This window comes from Pristiophorus japonicus, unplaced genomic scaffold (assembly GCF_044704955.1).
Source record: "Pristiophorus japonicus isolate sPriJap1 unplaced genomic scaffold, sPriJap1.hap1 HAP1_SCAFFOLD_210, whole genome shotgun sequence".
In the NCBI taxonomy this organism is placed as follows: domain Eukaryota; kingdom Metazoa; phylum Chordata; class Chondrichthyes; family Pristiophoridae; genus Pristiophorus; species Pristiophorus japonicus.
In genome coordinates, this window is record NW_027251799.1 from 1211403 (window position 1) to 1236370 (window position 24968).

A 24968-nucleotide genomic window follows, 5' to 3' on the forward strand; every position below is an offset into this window, starting at 1 on the left:
TTTCACCTTCAATATCTTATAAACCGCAATCATATCGCCCTAAGTCTACGCTGCTCTCAGGTAAAGAGTCCCAACTCTTTTAACCTACCTTGATAACTAAGATGCTTTAGACTTGGAATTAGTCGAGTGGCCCTTTCCAGAACCTCAATAACACCCACCATGTGAGGAGACCAAAACTGGACACAACATTCCAAGTGTGGCCTGACTAAGGTCTTGTACTCGGACAAAACAGTACGCCTCACCTTAAACTCAATTGTCCTATGGATACACCCAAACATCCTATTTGCTTTAGCTGTCGCTACACTGCATTGCTCGTGTACCTTTAAAGATGTATTCACTAGAATGCCCGAATCACTTTCTATCTCCACCATCTTTAATGCCTTTCCCTGGAGTGTGTATGAATGTTGAGCATTTGCCCTGCCCACATGCATAACACTGAACTTATCTAAGTTATACATAATTTTCCAGTCATGAGGCCTGTGTCCCAACACAATAAGATCTGCTTGAATCAGACGAGCCACTTCTACAGTTCGAGCACTCGCACAGATCTTGATATCATTTCAAAATTGTGCCCCCAACCCCAAAATCCAGATCATTAACAAAAATAGTAAAAAGCAACGTTCCCAACACTGATTCCTGCAGGACACCACTGGTGACTGTACTCCAAACAGATCCATATCCATCTATAACTGTTCTTTACCTACATCCTGCCAGCCAGTTCTGTATCCAGCTCAATATATTTCACGAATACCAGAGGCTCCAATCTTATCGAGAAGCATCTTGTGCGGTACCTTTTCAAAAGGGTTTTGGAAATCTAAGTCGAAAATGTGTACTGGGCTTCCCTCATCCACCAACTTTGTAACTTCTTCAAAAAATACAATTACAGTTGTGAGATATGAACTTTTTTTTTAATGAAGCCATGTTGGGTGTCCCTAATATGTCCCCCCCCTATCCAATTAATGTATTGCATCCCTTATGATTCTTTCAAGCATCTTACCTATTACTGATATTAAACTGATGGACCCTTAGTTAGCCAGGACAGCCTTGTCATATTGTTCTAAAAATGGGGATTACTTTAACCTCCTTCCGATCTGTAGGAACCATTCCAGAGTGCAGTGAGCTATTAAACATATCGGCCAGGGGCTCGCACAGCACATGTCCCATCTCCCGGAGGACCCTCACACAGCACATGTCCCATCTCCCGGAGGGGCTCACACAGCACATGTCCCATCTCCCGGAGGATCCTCACACAGCACATCTCCCATCTCCCGGAGGACTCTCGGGTGGCTGCTCTATATATGTTTAAGTTCTTAATTTTTTCAAAAACAATATGCTTATCTTTGTTAATGTTACTCAGAAAAACTAGCATTATTAAATTCTAATATTTGAGCATGATCTTCAAGGGTGAAGACTGATGCACGGTATTTCCGCCATACTCAGAGAGTGCTTTGAAACCTGTCCTTGAACACCCTTCAGTGGCCCAATACAGTTTTTCATAGTTCTCAGGCTAACTACTAAACACCACATCCAAAATATGATTTTCCTCAGTTACTTCATTAAAATGTTCAGTCAGGAAACAGTCCTGTATATTTTCAATAAATAAGAACAGAAGAACATTAGAAATAGGAGCAGGAGGAGGCCATAAGGCCCCTTGAACCTGCTCCACCATTTAATATTATCGTGGCTGATCCAATCATGGACTCAGCTCCACTTCCCTGCACGCTCCCCATAACCCCTTATACCCTTATCGCTTAAATAATTTAGACAGAAATAGTCAGTTTCTTAATATCCCAGCTTCCACTGCTCTCTGAGGCAGCGAATTCCACAGATTCACAACCCTTTGAGAGAAGAAATTTCTCATCTCAGTTCTAAATGGGCGGCCCCTTATTCTAAGATCATGCTCTCCAGTTCTAGTCTCCCCCATCAGTAGAAACATCCTCTCTGCATGCACCTTGTCAAGCTCCCTCATAATCTTGTACGTTTCTATAAGATCACCTCTCATTCTTCTGAATTCCAATGAGTGGAGGCACAACCTACTCAACCTTTCCTCATAAGTCAATCCCCTCATCTCTGGATTCAATCGAGTGAACCTTCTCTGAACTATCTCCACAGCAAGTATATCCTTTCGTAAATATAGAAACCAAAACTTCACACAGTATTCCAGGTGTGGCCTCACCAATACCCTGTACAGTTTATAGTCCATCCACTTTGCAATAAAGGCCAAGTGTCCATTGGCCTGCCTGATAGCTTGCTGTACCTGCATACTATCCTTTTGTGTTTCATGCACAAGTACCCTCAGGTCCCGTTGTACTGAAGCACTTTGCAATCTTTCTCCATTTAAATAATAACTTGCACTTTGATTTTTTTCTGCCATAGTGCATGACCTCACACTTTCCAACATTATACTCCATCTTCCAAATTCTTGCGCACTCACTTAGCCTGCTTATGTCCTCCTGCATTCTCTTTCTGTCCTCCTCACACATTACCCTTCCTCCCATCTTTGTATCATCAGCAAACTTGGCTACGTTGCACCTAGTCCCAGTGAAATCAGCCAGTGTGTAACCCGGTGGTGTGCCCAGTGAGATCAAACAGTGTGTAACCCGGGGGTGTGCCCAGTGAGATCAGACAGTGTGTAACCCGCGGGTGGGCCCAGTGAAATCAGACAGTGTGTAACCCGGGGGTGGGCCCAGTGAAATCAGACAGTGTGTAACCCGGGGGTGGGCCCAGGGAGATCAGGCAGTGTGTAGCACGGGGGTGGGCCCAGTGAGATTCTACAGTGTGTAACCCGGGGTGGGCCCAGTGAGATCAGACATTGTGTAACCCGGGGGTGGACCCAGTGAGATCAGACAGTGTGTCACCGATGAGCTCAGTGAAATCAGACAGTGTGTAACCCGGGGGCCCAGTGAGATCAGACAGTGTTTAACCCGCGGCTGGGCTTGTGAGATCAGACAGTGTATAACCCGTGGGCCCAGTCAGATCAGACAGTGTGTAACCCGGGGGTGGGTCCAGTGAGATCAGACAGTGTGTAACCCGGGGGTGGGCCCAGTGAGGTCAGACATTGTGTAACCCGGGGGCCCAGTGAGATCAGACAGTGTGTAACCCGGGGGTGGGCCCAGTGAGATCAGACAGTGTGTAACCCGGGGGTGGGCCCACTGCGATCAGACAGTGTGTAACCGGGGGTGGGCCGCGTGAGATCAGACAGTATGTAACCCGGGGTTGGGCCCAGTGAGATCAGACAGTTTGTAACCCGGGGGTGGGCCCAATGAGATGTGACAGTGTGTAACCCGTGGGTGGGTCCAGTGAGATCAGATAGTGTGTAACCCGGGGCCCATTGAGATCAGACAGTGTGTAATCCGTGGGTGGGCCCAGTGAGATCAGACAGTGTGTAACCCGGGGGTGGGCCTAGTGAGATCAGACAGTGTGTAACCCGCGGGTGGGCTTGTGAGATCAGACTGTGTAACCCGGGAGCCCAGTGAGATCAGAAAGTGTGTAACCCGGTGGTGGGCCCAGTGCGATCAGACAGTGTGTAAACCGTGGGTGGGCCCAGTGAGATCAGACAGTGTGTAATCCGGGGATGGGCCCAGTGAGATTCTACAATGTGTAACCCGAGAGCCCAGTGAGATCAGACAGTGTGTAACCCGGGGGTGGGCCCAGTGAGGATCTACAATGTTTAACCCGAGAGCCCAGTGAGATCAGACAGTGTGTAACCCGGGGGTGGGCCCAGTGAGATCAGACAGTGTGTAACCTGGGGGTGGGCCCAGTGAGATCAGACAGTGCGTAACCCGGAGCCCATTGAGATCAGACAGTATGTCAGCCGGGGCCCAGTGAGATCATGAGAACCTGTATCACTGTAGCTACCAACTTTATATGTATTATCCGTACTAATTTCAAATGTATTAACTCTTTCTAAAATGGCCGCTCATGTTATTTCTGACTCTTTAGATCTCAGTGTCGGGGAAAACAATGAGTGACTTGTCTTTGTTAAACAACCTTGAGGAACCATCTGATCATGGGAATGTAGCAACAGATGTAGGAGCTAAAATGTGGGAATACCCAGAGAAGCAGAACTGTGTCTTCCTTGACTGCAAAACAAAGATAAGCTGGAGATGACTTAATCTTCTCTCATGATTAGGGGCATTGCTTAATTAACTGTGTAAATAACTAATTTAGCTTGTCTCTATGCCACGGTAGCTGATGTGATAGGACAAATAAAATGGGGTGGTACCATTCACGAACTTTATTAATGTATTGAATTTGTAATGATTTTTGCTTGCTCTGATGGATTCGACAGACTCATTAAATCGGTGCCCCTTTATCAGAGCAAGACCCTTCATCGATGAAGTCTGAATAACGTCAGTCTGAACGAAACTTTAAAGTGTTCGAATCAGTGCATTCGCTAAAACAGATTGAGGTAAAAGAATCCGGAGCAACAATTGGTGTCAGAAGTGGGATCCCAACGGACGACTGCCGGAAGCTTGTGAATTAAGAACCGAACTAGCCTTGGATGAGACGGGAGGAAAATGGCCAGTGGAGTGAGTATTCATTAAATACCACTTCGGTTTTCTCTCGTCCAAAAGTTTGAGGAACGTTTGGCCACTCGCTGTTTCTCAGGTAGCGTCTGAATGAGATCCAGGTCAATCTGTCGAATACCTTTTAAACTTAGAAAATAAGTGTCCAAGTCAGGTACGACGTCGACCTTGTATATCACTTGGCCCGCCTAGGCTCTGGATAAGGTATACTACCTTTTTACCAGGGGGCGACGCGAGTAATTGTGTAAAACTAAATCGCGGGGCGACGCGAGGAATTGTGTCAAACTAAATCGTGCGGCGATGCGAGGAATTGTGTCAGGATAAAAGGAATTGTGTAAGGATAACATAGTTCTTTACTGCAGGGCAACGCAGGAATGGGCAATCATGGACCCAAAAATAGAGCCGGCTAAAGAAAAAAATAAATTAATAAGCTTTGTTGAATGAAGAGAGACTTTTGTGAATGTTTGTCGTTGAGTGAGAATCCTTGTGTGATTTTTTGACTGCTGAATGAAATTTTATCTTTTCATGTTTTTTAAAAGCCTGTTTGGTAAAGTAGTGCAGCTGCTAATTAATTTAGGATCTTCCCACTTCTCGAAACAGAGTGAAAGTTTTTTTTAACCCTTTGTAGTGTTGTCCTGTATGTGGGAAGTTTTGAGACATTTTAAGTTGGGAACACAGGTGTGGATATATTTGGATGATAAGTTACGGAGCTCGGAATTGCACAAAGGATAGGTTTGTTGAGAAAAAGTTAAAAAATACATGGTCCTGGTGGTTGAAAAAAATAATTTATTTGACATGCTCACTTACTTGTTGAAAGAAAACATGCAATGATTGATTACATTGGGTTGAAAGACATAAATTTAGTCTAGGAATGAGATAAAGAATGACTTTAAAAAAAAAGCTTCCAGCTCAAAAATAAAGTTTTAAATAAATATTGAAATTACAAAATTTGAGTTGGGATTTTGAGATATTAAGAGAAGGCACAACAAAATATTGAGGTGGATTGAAAAAAAAATGTTAAATTAAATCTGAGCTATTCAAGAAAAAAGGAGATATAAAATTAATATGTTTGGAAACAATTTAGAAATACCTTCAGGGATCAGGTCAAACTCCTGGGCGAGTGGCGAGCTATCTGCGAAGGTCTAAAAAGGACTTTTGAAAAATGTTAAAAACAGTAAGCTTTAGCAGTTTAGAAGAGACATTTTAACGACTTTTAAACTGGAGATTTTGAGATAATGAAAAGCAGTCCTCAAAGCCTATGTTGCGATGGAAAGACATACGAGTTGATATCGGCTGTGAAAAAGATATTGGTTTAATTGGAAAAAAAAAAGAATTTGAAGTAGTAAAAGACAAACTCCATTGATAATGATTTTAAATTATGAGAAAGCTTCCCTGCAGTTTGAAAGATTTCCAAAATGGACGTTGTTTATCAAGTAAAGTCCTGAACATTCTAGACAAGCAGGAGGGTTTTGAAAATAATGAGGAGAAAAGATCTAAGCTATGCGAACACAGCACAGAAAAAAAACTGGGAATTAGAGAATCTTACTGAATTTTTAAATTCTTATAGAAAATGGAACTGGCACAGATGTTTAGATTTTGTGCTGAGAGAGATGAAAACCCCCAAGATTTGCCCAGTGAACGGGACCGTAAAATAAAACGAAATGTTAGAATGTACACAGCGTGTGTGAAAATTGGATTTCAGTAAACACAATCGCTATTAAAAATGTGTGGTCTCGTTTTAAATCAATAAAAAAAATCTTTGGCAATTAGAAGAAAACATTGGAGTTTACTCGAAAATGTCGCCTTTCCTGATGAGAAGAATTTTATTATGACGGCTTTACTAATGATTTCTGCTGTTTTAACCGATTCCGAATTTCTAAGCAAGTTTTCAAGGCACAAAGACTTTAAAAAAACAAAATTTCCGCATGATTACGCGAAGTCACGTAATGACATCAGCTCTTCTTACAAACCTGTAAAGGAGTTAACCCTTTCCATTGACAGCTGTTTTATACTGGACATTATTAATTTGGATTTCTTAATAGAATAAAAAAGACTCACCTAACAGAGGAAATGGTAGGATAGTCAGAATAAAAACAAAACCAGAACTAGCCTATGTAATAATACTAGCCTATGTAATAAAAGAAAGATGTTCAAACAAAACAAATTCAAGAGTTAAAAGCTAAGATAAATAAGATGGAAGAGATTTTTTTTTTTAAATGGGACCAGACGGATAGTGCAGTGCGCAGCCATAGCACCATCACCTCTGGCAATAGAGCCAATGTAACCCACGGTGGGTAAGTGTAGTCTACAAACCCAACCTAACCTTACCTCCGATTTCACAGAGTGACCGCAAAATGCATGGATAAAAGATGAGTAGACCAGAACCTAACACCTGGTGACGACCAGGCTATATGTTTAAAATTTGCAGATAAAACACTCACCGAGATGGGGCCACCGCGGCTACTTCGACTCTGGAGACTCAGGATACTGGGAACCTTAAGGCCCACGCAAGCACTGATAATACAGATGGACTACGAGAGATATAGCACACGCAGGAAAGACACAACTACATGAACTAGCTTTGTTTAATTTGACTGTCGAAATATGCATCCCAGCAGCCAAGGACTGGAGCAAGGACAGAACTTATATTAACGCATGGCTATGTATAGTGTATTAAGTAAGGTTCTCATGCAGCAGGCTGCCGATGCCATGGGCGCCAGTAGATTCCGAGGCCAGGAGCAAGTTCATAGGACCAAAAGGGGAAGGGCGCAGAAATCCAAATGGATTGAATTTCAGTTCTAGAAGCTCATGCCTGGGCGGACGAAGCTGCAAACAAGCAGCTAAATGCACCCCACAAGAAACAGAAGGGTGGGAAGAGAACGGAGCAAATGGAGGGGGGGTAGTAATAAAAGATTCTAAAGGAAGAATATAATTTGGGGTGCGTCAGCGAATACTCATCCTAAACCTAATGGATATCATTTTTCCTAGCTTCTGTGGGAATGAAACTATAAGTCTATACCAGAACCTGACACAACGGATCCTCGAAGGCCCGGAACCCACTACCCTGTGATTTAATGTCAGAAATGGAACAGGGCGAGGTCAAAAAATAAAAGAGGAATACTGGAAACACTACACATTGGTTATGCGGCAGGGGTTATGATGATGAATTCCATAGGCCTGTATGCAATATACGACCGGGTTAACAAATTAATGGCGTAGTTTTGAGTGGTTTACAGGGGAGGGACTTGGATAACCAAGCCCTACATGTGCGGTGGGGAGATGGCGTGGAAGGGGAACTGTTACAAGTGGCCCATACATTGCCAAAATGCCTAGACAATAAAATTGAGCCACGCAATGGGGAAACATATAAGTAAACTATTACAGGCTGAGATAGTTTGCTCCGGGTATGGGTCCTGGCTATTAAGTGAGGTACAACATAATTAGGAGCAACTTCAGAGTGGAGACACACCAGATTGGATTCCGAACAGCATACTTAACAATTGGACTCGAGATAAAAAAAAAATGAATAACAAATGCGAGGTACGAAGGAATAGTCACGCATGTGTGCCGAAATTCAGATGTATTAATGGGCCGTGAATATGATCGGATTTGTGTTGTCCATACAACAGTATGCTGTAACAAAGGGAGACCCCTTATATCAGATTGATAATATTGGTGAAGTGAGAAACCAAACTCGGTTATGTTACCATCAGCCTGCCAGACGGGTGGTTAAAATTAACAATAGTACCAAAGGCATTGACATAACTGACTGCTATAAAATTAACCAATGGTTTTATGTCGAGGTACATCATGAATGACGAATGATGAATGCAGATTCCACCAAACAAATGGATGCATGCTGAGTATCACTCCTCTCGAACACGATCTTGAGACCATCGCTGCCCCGCAAGGGAATGGAGAGTGATGCATGAGCACGGGGGCAGCCAACTTAACCATTAAGACCAGTGGAGGAGTCACCCCCTGTGTCCTCATTACTCCTAACTTCTGCTTCAGACCCAAGGGAGAAATAGACATCGACAGATAACATATACATCCCGGGACAACGGAAATCATCGACAGAACAATCTTGGATACCCTCCGAGAGGGGTATGAAGAGATGGTATGGGAACCGCAAGGCAAACAAATACTGGAACTAAATGAGGAACAATTACGTTTGGTGCAAGGAATCCAGAATCAAAAGACGACAGTATGTCCGGCTGATGGAAGAAATAGACAACTTACAGAGAGACGCTAACGCAATGCTGGCTGATCAGCCCTGGTACTCAAAGCTGAGGGACATTGGACTTAATATTCAAATTCCCCCATGTATAAGAATAATATCACATGTACTTGTAGTAATACAGGGTCTGGTTCTGATGGTCATGATGGGATTAACATCTGCACGAATTAAACAGGCCAAACGATAAGTCAGGGCACGCACTATGATTAAGGCCATAAGGGATGAAAATTTAAGCAGTCCTACAGGATGGACTTACTTTATATAGCTCTGTGGGAAGGTTTCAGGTGGTCCCAAAGCTTGGGAGATGGCCACCCAGGTGAACGAACCTATCTGGAACTTGCTTACAGAGAGATAGTTATTGGGAAATATGGCCAGCTTGGCGTATCGCCAAGGGCCAAAAGGGAGGAAATGCAAGAGAAAAATTTGGCATTAGGGGTACCAGTGGGACAAGGGATAAAGTGCTGGTTCCTGCACTGCCCATAAGGAGGTAAAAGGCTTCTCTTCGGTCTTGTATCAAGGCTCCAGAAGTTATCAATTCTATAATATGCCGACAGGATACGATGTGAGAATTGAAACAGACATTGATAACACCTTGCGAAGAGGCTCGAGGCAGACACACAGACAACAAGGAGGATCAGGAAAGAGAATGCGCACGGCTAAACGCAATACTCCTGGAATAAGCACCAGGGTTATCATGGAATGATAAAAGGGGGGAATGAGAATTTGTAAAAGGGTTGCGAAAGTGGTAGATGGCTGGAGAAGGTGGCAAAAGGATGGAGATCGGGAATCATGGGAAAATAGCTAAAGAAATGATCAATATGCAGAATCAACAGAAAGAAAAGGGGTTATGAAGAGCTGAAGTTGAGTTTAGACACGGGTCATGAGAAAGCCCAAGGCAGCACAACGAAAGAAAGCAATTCTAGATAGGAAGGGAAAAGTAATAGCTTCTACTGATAAGGAGGAAGGGAAACTAATTGGGTTCTTTACTGATGAGGGAAGACAGTGTAGCAAAGCGATAACTAACCTACCTGGCACCAGCCCTAATTGGGAGACTTTCTTGCCTGCCATTGGACGTACTCGGGGGGGGAGGCAGAAAGAGATTGGATAGACCAATAAAAATGTATATCTCCTGTGCTTTTCGCGCTGAAAAGGGGCTTGTCCAGGGGAAGGTAAACAGGCTCTGATTGAGAGTGTCCCTTTGTCTTGACAAGTCCCGGCCAGAGAATCTTCAATAAAGGTATTTTACAGAAAAGGCAAGAGGTGTTCGCGTGTCAGTGTATTCGCTGAAACAGATTGAGGGAAAAATAATCCGTATTTACATTTGGTGTCAGAAGTGGGATCTCAACGGACGGCTGCCGGAAGCTTGCGAATTAAAAGACAGACTAGCCTTGGACGAGACGGGAGGAAAGTGGCCACTGGAGTGTGTACCCTTTAAAATACCACTTCAGTTTCCTTCAGTTCCAAAAGTCTGAGGAAAGTTTGGCCACTCGCTGGTTCTCAGGTAGCGTCTGAACGAGATCCAGGTCAATCTGGCGAATACCTTTTAACTTCGGAAATAAGTGTCCAAGTCAGGTACGACATTGACTTTGTATATCACTTCGTCCATCTAGGCACTGATTGGACTTAAATCGCGCGGCGACGCGAACCACGCAGCGACGCAGAGGGATTGGGAAATAGACGATCGCGCGGCGACAGGAATCACGTGGCGGCGCGGAGGATAGGGAAATAGACAATCGCGCGGCGACGTGAATAGGAAAACCATGGGGCAACACGGAAGAAAATGGAAATTGTGTAGAACTAAACCACGGGGCAAAGCGAGTAATTGTGTAGAACTAAATCACGGGGCGACATGAGGAATTGTGTAAGGATAAAAGGAATTGTGTAAGGATAAAATATTTCTTTACCACGGGGCAACGTGGGAATGGGTAATCATGGATCCAAAAATAGTGCTGGCCAAAGAAAAAAAATAATTAATAAGCTTTGTTGAATGAAGAGAGACTTTTGTGAATGTGTGTTTTGAATGAGAGTACTTGTGTTATTTTTTGACTACGGAATGAATTTTTATGTTTTCATGATTTTTTTAAAAAGCCTGTTTGAAGGAGTGGAGCAGGTGGTTGCTTATTTTAGCTCAACCCACTTCTCCAAACAGAGTGAATGTTTTTTCAACCCTTTGTAGTGTTGTCCTGTATGTGGGAAGTTTTAAGACATTTTAAGTTAGAAACGCAGGTGTGGATTTATTCGGATGATAAGTTACGGAGCTAGGAAATGCCCAAAGGATAGGGTTGTTGAGTAAAAGATAAAAAATACAAGGTCCCGCTGGTTGAAAAAAAAGAATTTCTTTGACACGCTCACTTAGTTGTCAAAAGAAAACATGCAATGATTGTTCACATTGGTTTGAAAGACATAAATTTTGACTTGGAATGATATAAAGAATGCCTTTTTAAAAAAAGCTTCTAGCTCAAAAAAAAGGTTTTAAATAAAGATTGAAATTACAAAGTTTGAATTGGGATTTTGGGATATTCAGAGAAGGCACAACAAAATACTGAGGTGGATTCAAAAAAAAATTGTTAAATTAAATCTGATCTCTTGAAGAAAAATGGAGATATAAAACTAAAAGGTTTGGAAACAATCTAGAAATACCTTCAGGGATCAGGTCAAACTCCTGGGCGAGCTATCTGCGAAGGTCTAAAAAGGACTTTTGAAAAATGTTAAAAACAGAAAGCTTTAGCAGTTTAGAAGAGACATTTTAACGACTTTGAAACTAGAGCATTTTGGGATAACGAAAAGCAGCCCTCAAAGCCTAATTGCTGACTCCATTCTAGTTATGGAGAAAATAAAAAGATTAAGGCGCCACTTTGAAAGTTAACAAATGATTTTAAATTTAAAAAATTATGGAGTCACAAGCCCTCCGTGTAAAATACAAAACCTAATTGAAGAAAGGAGATCTGATAAAAAAGATGTAACGTACTAAATAAGTTCTGAAAAAAATGTGTTTGTGATGGAAAATGACATAACTTACTAAATACTAGTTGATGTTTGCTGTGAAAAAGATATTGGTTTAATTAGGAAAAGGAAAAAAAAATTGGAAGAGGTAAAAGACACTCTACAGTGATACTGATTTATATTATGAGAAAGTTTCACTTCAGTTTGAAAGATTTCAAAAATTGACGATGTTTATCAAGAAAAGTCCCGAACAGTCTAAACAAGCAAGTGGGTTTTGAAAATAACGAGGAGAAAAGATCTAAGCTATGCGAACTCAGCACAGAAAAAAAACTGGGAATTAGAGAATCTTACTGAATTTTAAAATTCTTATAGAAAATGGAACTGGCACGGATGTTTAGATTTTGTGCCGAGAGAGAAATAAAATACAAGATTTGCCCAGTGAACAGGACCGTAAAATAAAACGAAATGTTAGAATGTACACAGCATGTGTGAAAATTGGATTTCAGTAAACAAAATAGCTATTAAAAATGTGTGGTCTCGTTTTAAATAAATAAAAAAAATCTTTGGCAATTGGAAGTTAAGAAAACATTGGAGTTTACTCTAAAATGCCGTCTTCCGTGATGAGAAGACTTTTATTATGATGGCTTTACTAATGATTTCTGCTTCTTTAACGAATTCCAAATTCTAAGCAAGTTTTGAAAACACAAAGACTTAAAAGAAATTTTTTTTTCGGATGATTACGTGAAGTCACGTAATTACATCAGGCTTTCTTAGAAACCTGTAAAGGAGTTAACCCTTTCCATTGACAGCTGTTTTATACTGGACATTATTAATTTGGATTTCTTAATAGATAAAAAAAGACTCACCTAACAGAAGAAATGGTGCGATAGTCATAATAAAAACAAAAACAGAGCTAGCCTATGTAATAATGCTCGATGATATAAATAGAAGAAAGATACTCAAATAAAACAAATTCAAGAATTAAAAGCTAAGATAAATAAACTGGAAGAGATTTTTTTTTAAATGGGACCAGACGGATAGTGCAGTGCGCAGCCATAGCACCATCACCTCTGGCAATCGAGCCAATGTAACCCACGGTGGGTAAGTGTAGTCCACAAACCCAACCAAACCTTACCTCCGAATTCACACTGTGACCGCAACATGCATGGATAAAAGATGAGTCAACCAGAACCTAACACCTGGTGACGACCAGGCTATATGTTTAAAATTTGCAGATAAAACACTCACCGAGATGGGGCCACCGCGGCTACTTCAACTCTGGAGACTCAGGATACTGTGAACCTTAAGGCCCATGCAGGCACTGGATAATACAGGTGGACTATGAGAGATATAGCACACACAGGAAAGACACAACTACATGAACTAGCTTTGTTTAATTTGACTGCCGAAATATGCATCCCAGCAGCCAAGGACTTATTTTAACGCATAGCTTTGTATAGTGTATTAAGTAAGGTTGTAATGTAGCAGGCAGCCGATGCCATGGGCGCCAGTAGATTCCGAGGACAGGAGCAAGTTCATAGGACTAAAAGGGGAAGGGCGCAGAAATCCAACTGGATGGAATTTCAGTTCTAGAAGCTCATGCCTGGGCGGACGAAGCTGCAAACAAGCAGCCAAATCCAGCAGCAAGAAACAGAAGGGTGGGAACAGAACGGAGCAATGAGGGGTGGGACCCCAGGATGTTTCGGAAAACTGGCCAGTGGGATAAAATTCAGAACAAAGCAAGTTTCTGTAATATAAGGTGCACGCCTGTCTTTGCCCAGGGAGACCTCAACCTGGGGATACCAGTTGGAGAACATGCCCGACCTCCCCGTATGTGGGTACAGATCAGTGTTGTTGGGACATTCGAGTCCGGAATAGATCCACCACCGTTGCACCAATAAGCACTCTGGGAACTACAACTCTTTATAGTACCACCACACACCCTCCACCCACATGCCCGTCCATAAAGACTGGAGCCAAAGGGGGGGCGAGTAATAAAATAATCTAAAGAAAAGATATAATTTGGGGTGTGTCAGCGACTACTTATCCTAAACCTAATGGAATCATTCTTCCTAGCTTCTGTGGGAATGAATCTATAAGTCTGTACCAGAACCTGACACAACGAATCCTCGAAGGCCCGGAATCCACTACCCTGAGATTTTATGTCAGAAATGAAACAGGGCGAGGTCGAACAAAAAGGGGAATACTGGAAAAACTAGGCACGGGTTATGCAGCAGGGGTTATGATGATGAATTCCATTGGCCTGTAGGCAATATACGACCGGGTTAACAACTTAATGGAGTAGTCTTGAGTGGTTCAGTGGTGAGGGACTTGGATAACCAAGCCCGACATGTGCGGTGGGGAGATGGCGCGGAAGGACAACTGTTACAAGTGGCCCATACCTTGCCGAAATGCCAAGACAATAAAATTGATCCACGTAATGGGGAATGATATAAGTAAACGATTACAGGCTGAGATAGTTTGCTCCGGGAATGTGGCCTGGATATTAAGTGAGCTACAACATAACTTGGAGCAACTCCAGAATGGAGACATACCAGATTGGATTCCGAACAGCATACTTAACAATTGGACACTAGATAAGAAAAATGAATAACACATGCGAGGTACGGAGGAATAGTGACGTATGGGTGCCAAAATTCAGATGTATTATTGGGCGGGTGAATATGATCGGATTTATGTTGTCCATACCACAGAATGATGTAACAAAGGGAGACCCCTTATATCAGATCGATAATATTGGTGAAGTGAGAAACCAAACTCGGTTACCATCAGCCTGCCAGACGGGTGATTAAAGTTAACAATAGTACCAAAGGCAATGACATAATTGACTGCTAAAAAGTTATTTCGAGGTACGCCACGAATGACGAATGATGATTGCAGATTCCACCAAACAAACGGATGCATGCTGAGTATCACTCATCTCAAACACGATTCCGAAACAATCGCTGCTCCACAAGGGAATGGAGCACAGGAGCAGCCAACCCGACGATAAAGACCAGGGGATGAGTCACCCCGTGTGTCATCACCAACCCTAACTTCTGTTTCAGGCCCATGGGAAAAATATACATAAATGGATACCACATATATCCGAGACAACGGAAATCATCCACGGAACAATCACGGATAACCTCCGAGAAGGGTACGAGCAGGCGGTATGGGAACCGCAAGGCAAACAGATACCGGAACTAAATGAGGAACAATTACGTTTGGTGCAAGGAATCCAGAATAAAAGACGACAGTATGTCCGGCTGCTGTAAGAAATAGACAACTTACAGAGAGACACTAACGCAATGCTGGCTGATCAGCCCTGGTACTCAAATCTGTGGGACATTGGACTTAATATTCGAATTCCCCCATGGATAAGAATAATATCACATGTACTTGTAGTAATACAGGGTCCGGTTCTGATGGTCATGATGGGATTTACATGTGCACGAATTAAACAGGCCAAACGATAAGTCAGGATGCACTATGATTAAGGCCATAAGAGATGAAAATTTCAGCAGTCCTACAGGAAGGACTTACCTTATATAACTCTGTGGGAAGGTTTCAGGAGGTCCCGAAGCTTGGGAGATGCCCACCCAGGTGAACGAACCTATCTGAAACTTGCCTACAGAGAGATAGTTATCGGAAAATATGGCCGGGTTGGCGTATAGCCAAGGGCCAAAAGGGGGGAATTGTAAGAGAAATTAGGGGTACCAGCGGGACAAGGGTTAAAGTGCTGGTTCCTGCACTGGCCCATAAGGAGGTAAAAGGCCTCTCTTCGGCCTTGTACCAAGGCTCCAGGAGTTATCAATTCAATAATATTCCGACAGGATACAATGTGAGAACCTAAACAGACATTGATAAGTCCTTGCGAAGAGGCTCGAGGTGGACCAGGAAAGAGAGTGCGAACGGCTGAATGCGATACTCCTGGAATAGTCACCAGGGTTATCATGGAATGATAAAAGAGGGGAATGAGAAAGTGTACAGAAGGATTGTGAATGTGGCAGAGGGATGGATATAGGGAATCATGGGAAAAAGGCTGAAGAAATGTCAAGATGCGTACAATTGCTGAATCAACAGAAAAAAAGGGGTTACTGAGAGTTGAGGTTAAACACGGGTCACGGGAAACAAAAAGCAATCACGGATAGGAGAGGGTAGCATTATGGTTTTTACTGAATAGAAGGAAATAGGTTTTACTGATAAGGAAGGAGAATTTAATGAAGCTATAAACAAGCTGACCTCGGGGCGAGCCCTAATTACGAGTCCTCCTCGCCTGCCATTGGACATACTCGGGGGAGGGGGGGTCGGGGGAGGAAGAATAGGAGTGGATAGACCAAGTGCTAATCAAATGTGTTATGCTTTGAAAATGTTTAACTGCTGTGTTTTCGCGCTGTATAGGGGCTTGTCCTCAAGCTCTGATTGAGAGTGTTCCTTTGTCTTGACAAGTCCCGGCCGGAGAATCTTCAATAAAGGTCTTTTACAGAAAAGGCAGCAAGGTGTTCGTGTGTCAGTGTATTCTCTGAAACAGATTGAGGGAAAAAGAATCCGTATTAACATCTATGGGAGGTATACAGTGTTCCGCAGGTTCAGTACTGGGACAGCTGCTGTTTTTCAGTCGATGGGAGGTATACAGTTTTCCCCAGGGTTCAGTACTGGGACAGCTGCTGTTTTTCAGTCTATGGGAGGTATACAGTGATGTTCCCCAGGGTTCAGTACTGGGACAGCTGCTGTTTTTCAGTCTATGGGAGGTATACAGTGATATTCCTCAGGGTTCAGTACTGGGACAGCTGATATTTGTCAGTCTATGGGAGGGATACAGTGATGTTCCTCAGGGTTCAGTACTGGGACATAAAAACACAGAAAATATTTGCAGGAGTAGGCCATTCGGCCATTCGAGCCTGCATGGCCATTCAATATGATCATGGCTGATCATTACCTCAGTACCCCTTTCCTGCTTTCTCTGCATACACCTTGATCCCCTTAGCCATAAGGGCCATATCTAACTCCATCTTGAATATATTCAATGAACTGGCATCAACAACTCTCTGTCGAAGGGAATTCCATAAGTTAACAACTCCCTGAGTGAAGAGGTTTCTCCTCATCTCAGTCCAAATGGCCTACCCCTTATCCTGAGACTCTGCCCCGTGGTTCTGCACTTCCCCAACATCAGGAACATTCTACCCGCATCTACCCTGTCCCGTCCTGTCAGGATCTTCTATAGTTCTATGAGATCCCCTATGAGTAGGAATTCAGAAGAATGTGAGGTGATCTTATGGAAACGTATAAGATTATGAGGGGGCTTGACAAGGCGGATGCATACAGGATGTTTCTACTGATGGGGGAGACTGGAACTAGAGGGCACGATCTTAGAATAAGGGGCCGCCCATTTTAAACAGAGATGAGGAGAAATATCTTCTCTCAAAGGGTTTCAAATCTATGGAATTCGCTGCCTCAGAGAGCTGTGGAAGCTGGGACATTGAATAAATTTAAGACAGAAATAGACAGGTTCTTAAACGATAAGGCGACAAGGCGTTATGGGGAGCGGGCAGGGAAGTGGAGTTGAGTCCATGATCAGATCAGCCATGATCTTATTGAATGGCGGAGCAGGCTCGCGGAGTCGTATGGCCTACTCCTCTTCCTATTTCTTATGTTCTTATTCTTATCCTTCTGAACTCCAATGTATAAAGACCAAGTTGATCCAGTCTCTCCTCACATGTCAGTCCTGCCATCCCAGGAATCAGTCTGGTGAAACTTCGCTGCACTCCCTCAATAGCAAGAACGTCCTTTCTCAGATTTGGAGACCCAAACTGAAAATATTCCACGTGAGGCCTCACCAAGGCCCTGTACAACTGTAGTAAGACCTCCCTGCTCCTGTACTCAAATCCTCTCACTATGAAGGCCAACATACCATGTGCCTTCTTCACCGCCTGCTGTATCTGCATGTCAACTTTTAATGACTGATGAAACATGACACCCAGTCTCATTGACCTCCCTTATTCCTAATCTGCTACCATTCAGATAATTTTCTGCCTTCATGTTTTTGCCCCCAAAATGGATTCGGAGGGAATTGCTAATTACCTCGGGGGGTTGGGGGCAGAGGATTTGTCACGGGGTGGGGGACGGGGAGGTGCTAATTCAGTCGGATGTCCGGGTAATAAGCACCAGGAAAGAGCAGCAGATATATGGGAGAAGTGTAGTCGGTATCCGCGGGTAGGGAGTGGCTGAGTCTACACGTGGGGCGGAAGGTGAAGAGGAGAGGGGTGTTTCTGATTCCTGGAGAGGTTCACGGTCGTGTTGTTCGTGTTCTATCCGAGCTGCAATGTTCTATTTGTTTCAGTTTATGAGCGAGTTGTTTGGGATTCCTGCGGTTGAAGAACTTGTTTGTGGAATCCTGGTTGACCTCTGACCATATCTAACCCCCTTGCACTTTCACATAAAGGGATCCCTGAAATCTGGCAATCATCAATGCGCTTCGAATACCCACTGGTTCGCGGCCCCCATATCTCAAAGCAACAGTGACATCAAAACAAAGGCGCCAGTCCACTATATCTTGGTCTGCATCCGGACTCAGGTCCTCCACACCGTATCTCTTACCAGCCACCTCCGAGCTGCCTTCTCCCGGGACGTTCAGGCCTTGTACACTGTCTGCCCTTTCACCGTCTGACCATTGTTTCTGCTGTCATCAAATCGGCTCTCCTGTTTCCGGTTTTGTCGTGTCCATGAACAAATCGCCCAGAACCAAGGCATGTGAGTGTTACACCCACTGCTCGCAGTTCACTAAAGTGGTTGCGGTCCGACAACTGCTGAATTCATTTCCTAATTCGCGCAGCCCTGTCGGTATTTGCTCCAACACCAACTCCCTTTATAGCGCTCTGGTAGATTTGGCACCAGGCTCACATCTGACATCGTGCAGTCGGCCGACCCATGAACCTCTGCGATTTGTCTTCGTACATTTTCTCGTCTGATCGCGGTCACCACGCCCCCATACTCTACATTCTCTAAGTCAAGGCCCACAATACGTTTGGCGCACCCAAAGTTTTCAGAGAAATGGTCGATAAAGAGGCTACATGATCTACAATTTCAGGAACTCCCTGGGATTCCCGGGGCGCAGTTTCATTTGAAGCAGTTGTCTCCAGGACCTGCTCTGATGGGACTCTCTCCCTTGTGGTGCCATCCACCGATTCACAGCTATCAGTGGAGCGCATTATGGCATTCCAGTCAGGAAGCTATAAGGCTGTAAGGCGTTCTGTTTCGGGCAGAAATTCATCTTATTTCGCATCGCACATTCCGACCTCTACCCACCACACCCAATACCGTGGTTCTTTGTGTAATAAATGCTGTGTGCAATTTCAAGAGACACTGCCATGCTATTCGAAGACATGAGTAGTATTCCTTCTGGTACAAGGCCACTTTGGTAGCAAAAATAGAAAAGCAGAGTATTACTTAAGTGTTGAGAGATTTGGAAATGGTGTTCAGAGGGACTTGGGTGTTCCACTGACAGTTATCATTGCCAGTACTGCAACTAGAAAGAAAGCAAATAGTATGTTTGCCTTTATTACAGGAGGATTCGAGTGTCAGAGTAAAAATGTCTTTCTGTCATTACGTAGGGTCCTGATTAGCCCACGCTTGTAGTATTGTGTTCAGTTGTGGTCTCCTTACCTATGGAAGAATAACTTGCCATTGAGAGAGTGCAACGAACGTTCCCCAAACTGAATCCTGCGATGGGGGGATTATCTTAAGCGAGTAAACCAGGCCTATAGTCACTAGAGTTTAGAAGAATGCGAGGTGATCTCATTAAAAAATAGAAAATTCTTACAGGTTTCTACAGGGTGGATACAAGGGGGATGTTTCCCTTGGCTGGAGAGTCTAACACAAGGCTCATCGTCTCAGAATAACGAAACGGACATTTAGGATTAAGATGAGATTAAATTTCTTCACTCAGAAATTGAGGACTATTTTGAATTCTCTACATGGCAGTTGTGGACGCGTTGATTATATTCAAAACAGAGAGCGGTAGACTTTTGGGTTTAAATGGAATCAAGAGATATGGCAATAGTACAGGAGAGTAATACTGAGGGAGAAGGTCAGCCATGATGTAACGGAATGGCGGAGCAGGCTCCAGATGCCGAATAAACTTTTCCTGCTTCTATTTCTTCCATCCTTAATTCTCCAATCTACCATGTCTGTTATCAGCATAAATAATGCTATGAGCTTTGTCAAGTACAATCATTGTTCCTGAGAGTGGTGCTGCTGCTCACAGATTGGACTAATATTGGACATATTGTTGTGAATGGTACTGTTGCTCACAGACTGGACTACTATTGGACATATTGTTGTGAATGATGCTGTTGCTCACAGATTGGACTATTATTGGACATATTGTTGTGAATGATGCTGTTGCTCACTGATTGGACTACTATTGGACATATTGTTGTGAATGGTGCTGATGCTCACAGATTGGACTACTATTGCACATATTGTTGTGAATGATGCTGTTGCTCACAGATTGGACTACTATTGGACATATTGTTGTGAATGGTGCTGCTGCTCACAGATTGGACTACTATTGGACATATTGTTGTGAATGGTGCTGTTGTTCACAGATTGGACTACTATTGACATATTGTTGTGAATGGTGCTGCTGTTCACAGATTGGACTACTATTGACATATTGTTGTGAATGGTGCTGCTGTTCACAGATTGGACTACTATTGACATATTGTTGTGAATGGTGCTGCTGTTCACAGATTGGACTACTATTGACATATTATTGTGAATGGTGTTGCTGTTCACAGATTGGACGACTATTGGACATATTGTTGTGAATGGTGCTGCTGTTCACAGATTGGACTACTATTGGACATACTGTTGTGAATGGTGCTGTTGTTCACAGATTGGACTACTATTGACATATTGTTGTGAATGGTGCTGCTGTTCACAGATTGGACGACTATTGGACATATTGTTGTGAATGGTGCTGCTGTTCACAGATTGGACTACTATTGGAAATATTGTTGTAAATGGTGCTGCTGTTCACAGATTGGACTACTATTGGACATATTGTTGTGAATGATGCTGTTGCTCACTGATTGGACTACTATTGGACATATTGTTGTGAATGGTGCTGATGCTCACAGATTGGACTACTATTGCACATATTGTTGTGAATGATGCTGTTGCTCACAGATTGGACTACTATTGGACATATTGTTGTGAATGGTGCTGCTGCTCAAAGATTGGACTACTATTGGACATATTGTTGTGAATGGTGCTGTTGTTCACAGATTGGACTACTATTGACATATTGTTGTGAATGGTGCTGCTGTTCACAGATTGGACTGCTATTGACATATTGTTGTGAATGGTGCTGCTGTTCAAAGATTGGACTACTATTGACATATTGTTGTCAATGGTGCTGCTGTTCACAGATTGGACTACTATTGACATATTGTTGTGAATGGTGCTGCTGTTCACAGATTGGACGACTATTGGCCATATTGTTGTGAATGGTGCTGCTGTTCACAGATTGGACTACTATTGGACATACTGTTGTGAATGGTGCTGTTGTTCACAGATTGGACTACTATTGACATATTGTTGTGAATGGTGCTACTGTTCACTGATTGGACGACTAGTGGACATATTGTTGTGAATGGTGCTGCTGTTCACAGATTGGACTACTATTGGACATATTGTTGTAAATGGTGCTGCTTTTCACAGATTGGACTACTATTGGACATATTGTTGTGAATGGTGCTGCTACTCAGAGATTGGACTACTATTGGACATATTGTTGAGAATGGTGCTGCTGTTCACAGATTGGACTACTATTGGACATATTGTTGTGAATGGTGCTGCTGCTCACAGATTGCACTACTATTGGACATATTGTTGTGAATGGTGCTGCTGCTCAAAGATTGGACTATTATTGGACATATTGTTGTGAATGTGAAAAGAACTTACATTTACAGAACGCTTTTCCTGCAATAAGCATTCCTAACATGCGTCATAGAGGCGTGAGGAAAGACAGACAAATAAGTAAATGTGCAAACTAAAGCTTTGTTACCGAGCGGGTTTCATTTTGGGTATAGAAGGATGAGAGGGGCGTGGATAAATGTTGGGTATTACATGGTAGAAAGAGGAATCTTAGCATTCTTCCTTGTGATCTGGGTGTGATAGATTATGGAGTCATTTTACAAAAGCCACATTGACAAGATTTGATTAAAATTTACATCGGTATCGTACTGTACCTTACCCTGAGTAAGTCAAAGATGAGAATGGAGGTCACTGCCGTACAACAGTAACACTTGTATTTATATAGCACCTTACAAATAGAACAGAATATCCGAGGGCATTTCCTAGAAGTAAAATAGAGGCATGTAGTCCACGGCCAAAGAGATGGCCAATAGGAAGTATGGCCATAATTCAGTCGAAAAATGGGTTTAAGAACATAAGAAATAGGAGCAGGAGTAGGCCATTTGACCCCTCGAGACTGCTCCACCATTCAATAAGGTCATAGCTGATCTGATCATGGCCTCAGCTCCACTTCCCTGTCTGCTCTCCATACCCTTAAAGGTGGAGACAAATGGAAGGTGGAGGAGGTGACTGATAATAACAGCAACCCATGTCGTAGATATGGATGTTACTTTTGTGAACTTCCAGATGGTATTCGACAAGCTTGCACGCGATGAATTGTTACCACAAATGAGAACGCCTGGAATTGGAGGCAACCTATTGTGTTGGCTAGGGAATGTGTCATTTGGTTGCAGACAGAGAGCAAGAAATAATGTGTATGTACTTTATTGGCAGAATGTGAATAATCGTGTCTCCTGAGGATCTGTATGGGGCTGCAGATTTTTATTATATTTATACATGGATGAGGGAATAGCGAGCCATAAATGCACGTTTGTTGGCGAGAGTAAGTTAAGTGGCAAAGTATATAGTATACATGCGAGCAGCATGTTTCAAAGGCGCTGATAGATTAAATGAGAAAAGCTGTGGCAGAAGGCATTCAATGTGAGAAAGTGTGATCATAGTCCACTTTTTACCTAAGGAAGATACATCAAAGTGTGTTCTTAAAGCCAGAAACTAGTGCTGTGGATTGGCATGGAGATTTACATGTCCATGTACAGAAATCGCGTAAGGCTACTGGACATGTACACAAATAAATTCTACTAATCGTCTTTATCTCAGGAGGGCTGGAATGCATGGTGGACAATTTATTACAGCTGTACAAAGCATTGCTTAGAACGCACCTGGAGTACATGCATTCAATTCTGGGCACGGCACCCCAAACAGGATGTATGGATATATTGGCTTTGGTGTTGATGTACTGCAGAATCACCAGAAATATTCCAGTTCTAAAACGATTGAATTCTGAGGACAGTTTGCATAGACCAGACTTGTATAGCATTGAACTTAATGATGTTTAATGGGTTTGATAGGGTCGATGGTGAGAATCTATTCCCTCTAAAGGGAGATTCCAGAAAAAGTGGGCATAATCTATAAATTAGAGCTAAACCTTTCAGGGTTAATATCGGGAAACACTTCTTCACACAACAGTTGAGGAAATCTGGAAATCTCTGCAAAAAAGAACTGTTGAGGCTGTGGGTCAGTACAATATTTCAAAGCTCAGTTTGTTAGGTTTTTCATGCAGTGCTACTTGCGGTTACAAAATCAAGGCAGGTAGATTGGGTAAAGATATAGACCAGCTATGATCTGACTGAAAGCGCATCAGACACGAGGGGCTGAATGGCCTGCACCATTTCCTATTGGGAGTTGCTCCTTCCTATTTTCCTAGATGGCTAAAAGCACAATTTGCAATTGTGGGGCAGAGGGAGGGCGTCAATATAATAACCAAATTCGACGTCACACAGTATGTGGAAGGATTGTACATCTAGGGAAGATTATAGAGACACGATAGGACCGTTTTTGCAGGGATTGTAACACATGGAAGAAAAATAAACTCGGGGCTTTGGCGGAACTACACCTTTATAGATGAGCAAGGAGAGGGGTAATTTGTGAGAGGGTTCTAGCGTGGTGTAGGATATATGCAGCCGAGTTTTGGATGAACAAGTATATGGGCGCTGTAGGATGGGAGGTTAGCCCACTGTACAGTGATATAGTCGGGTTGGGATGTGAAAAACGCATTGATGAAGGTTTCCACATCGAATGGACTGAGGCCAGATTGGAGGCATCGAAAATACGGAGGTTGGATGTTGTTGATCTTTGTTATGGAGTGACAAATTTGTATAAAGAAAAGAATTAAGATCTTTTAGGGTACTGAGTCTAATTCTGAACTAACGGCCATAGTGGGGATTGGTATTGGTGGCCAGGACACAACATTTGTGGCTATTATTAAAGATGATACTTTTAGACTTGCCAATGCTTGCTTAGAGAAAAGTTTGGCTCATCCAAAACAAGATGTTGGGCAAATAGTCTGACAACACAAGGAGGGGATCGAGAGGTGTGATCGAGAATTAAAACTGCTATCATCAATGTAAAAGCTGATTCCATATCTGCAGATCAAAGATTCAATGGGAGCATGTAGATGATGAATAATGGAGGGATAGGATACATCCTTAGGATTCTTCAATTGTAATGGTGCTGCAGGACCTGGGGGAGGGGGGTGAAGCCGTTGCTAGCGATTCCCTGTCTCAGTTCAGATAGGTAAAGGTGGACACAAGCAAGGGAAGTCCCAACAAGAGACCTCTGTCAGAGCAAAGAAGAGGCGACGGATTGGATAAGAGGACAGAGAGTCTGGAGCTGATGAATGCATGATTGAAGGTTTCAGAGCCAGATGGGCGAAGGGAGCGGCAGATGCCGGCAATGTTGGTCGGTGATGGTGAAAGTAGGCGTCTTCTGTAATGGAGAGGATATGAGTCCGAAAACTCATGTCAGAGAGGAATAGGGATCAGAGGTTATAACACATCGTAGCCTGAGATAATAGCCAGGGATATGGATGGAATTGGTGAAAAGGTTATGAAGTTTGTGGTGGGTGCAGAGATAATTGCTTTCATCCTGGCAATATTTAATTGGAGAATATCGCAGCTAATGCAGAACTTTTCAGTCAGATAACACAGAGGTAATGGAGGGTGGTTAGAGCTGGTGGAGAGCTGGAGCTGGGAGATTTTATTGCAGTTGTACAGGGCCTTAGTGAGGCCTTACCTGGAATATTGTGTTCAGTTTTGGTCTCCAAATCTGAGGAAGAACGTTCTTGCTATTGCGGGAGTGCAGCGAAGGTTCACCAG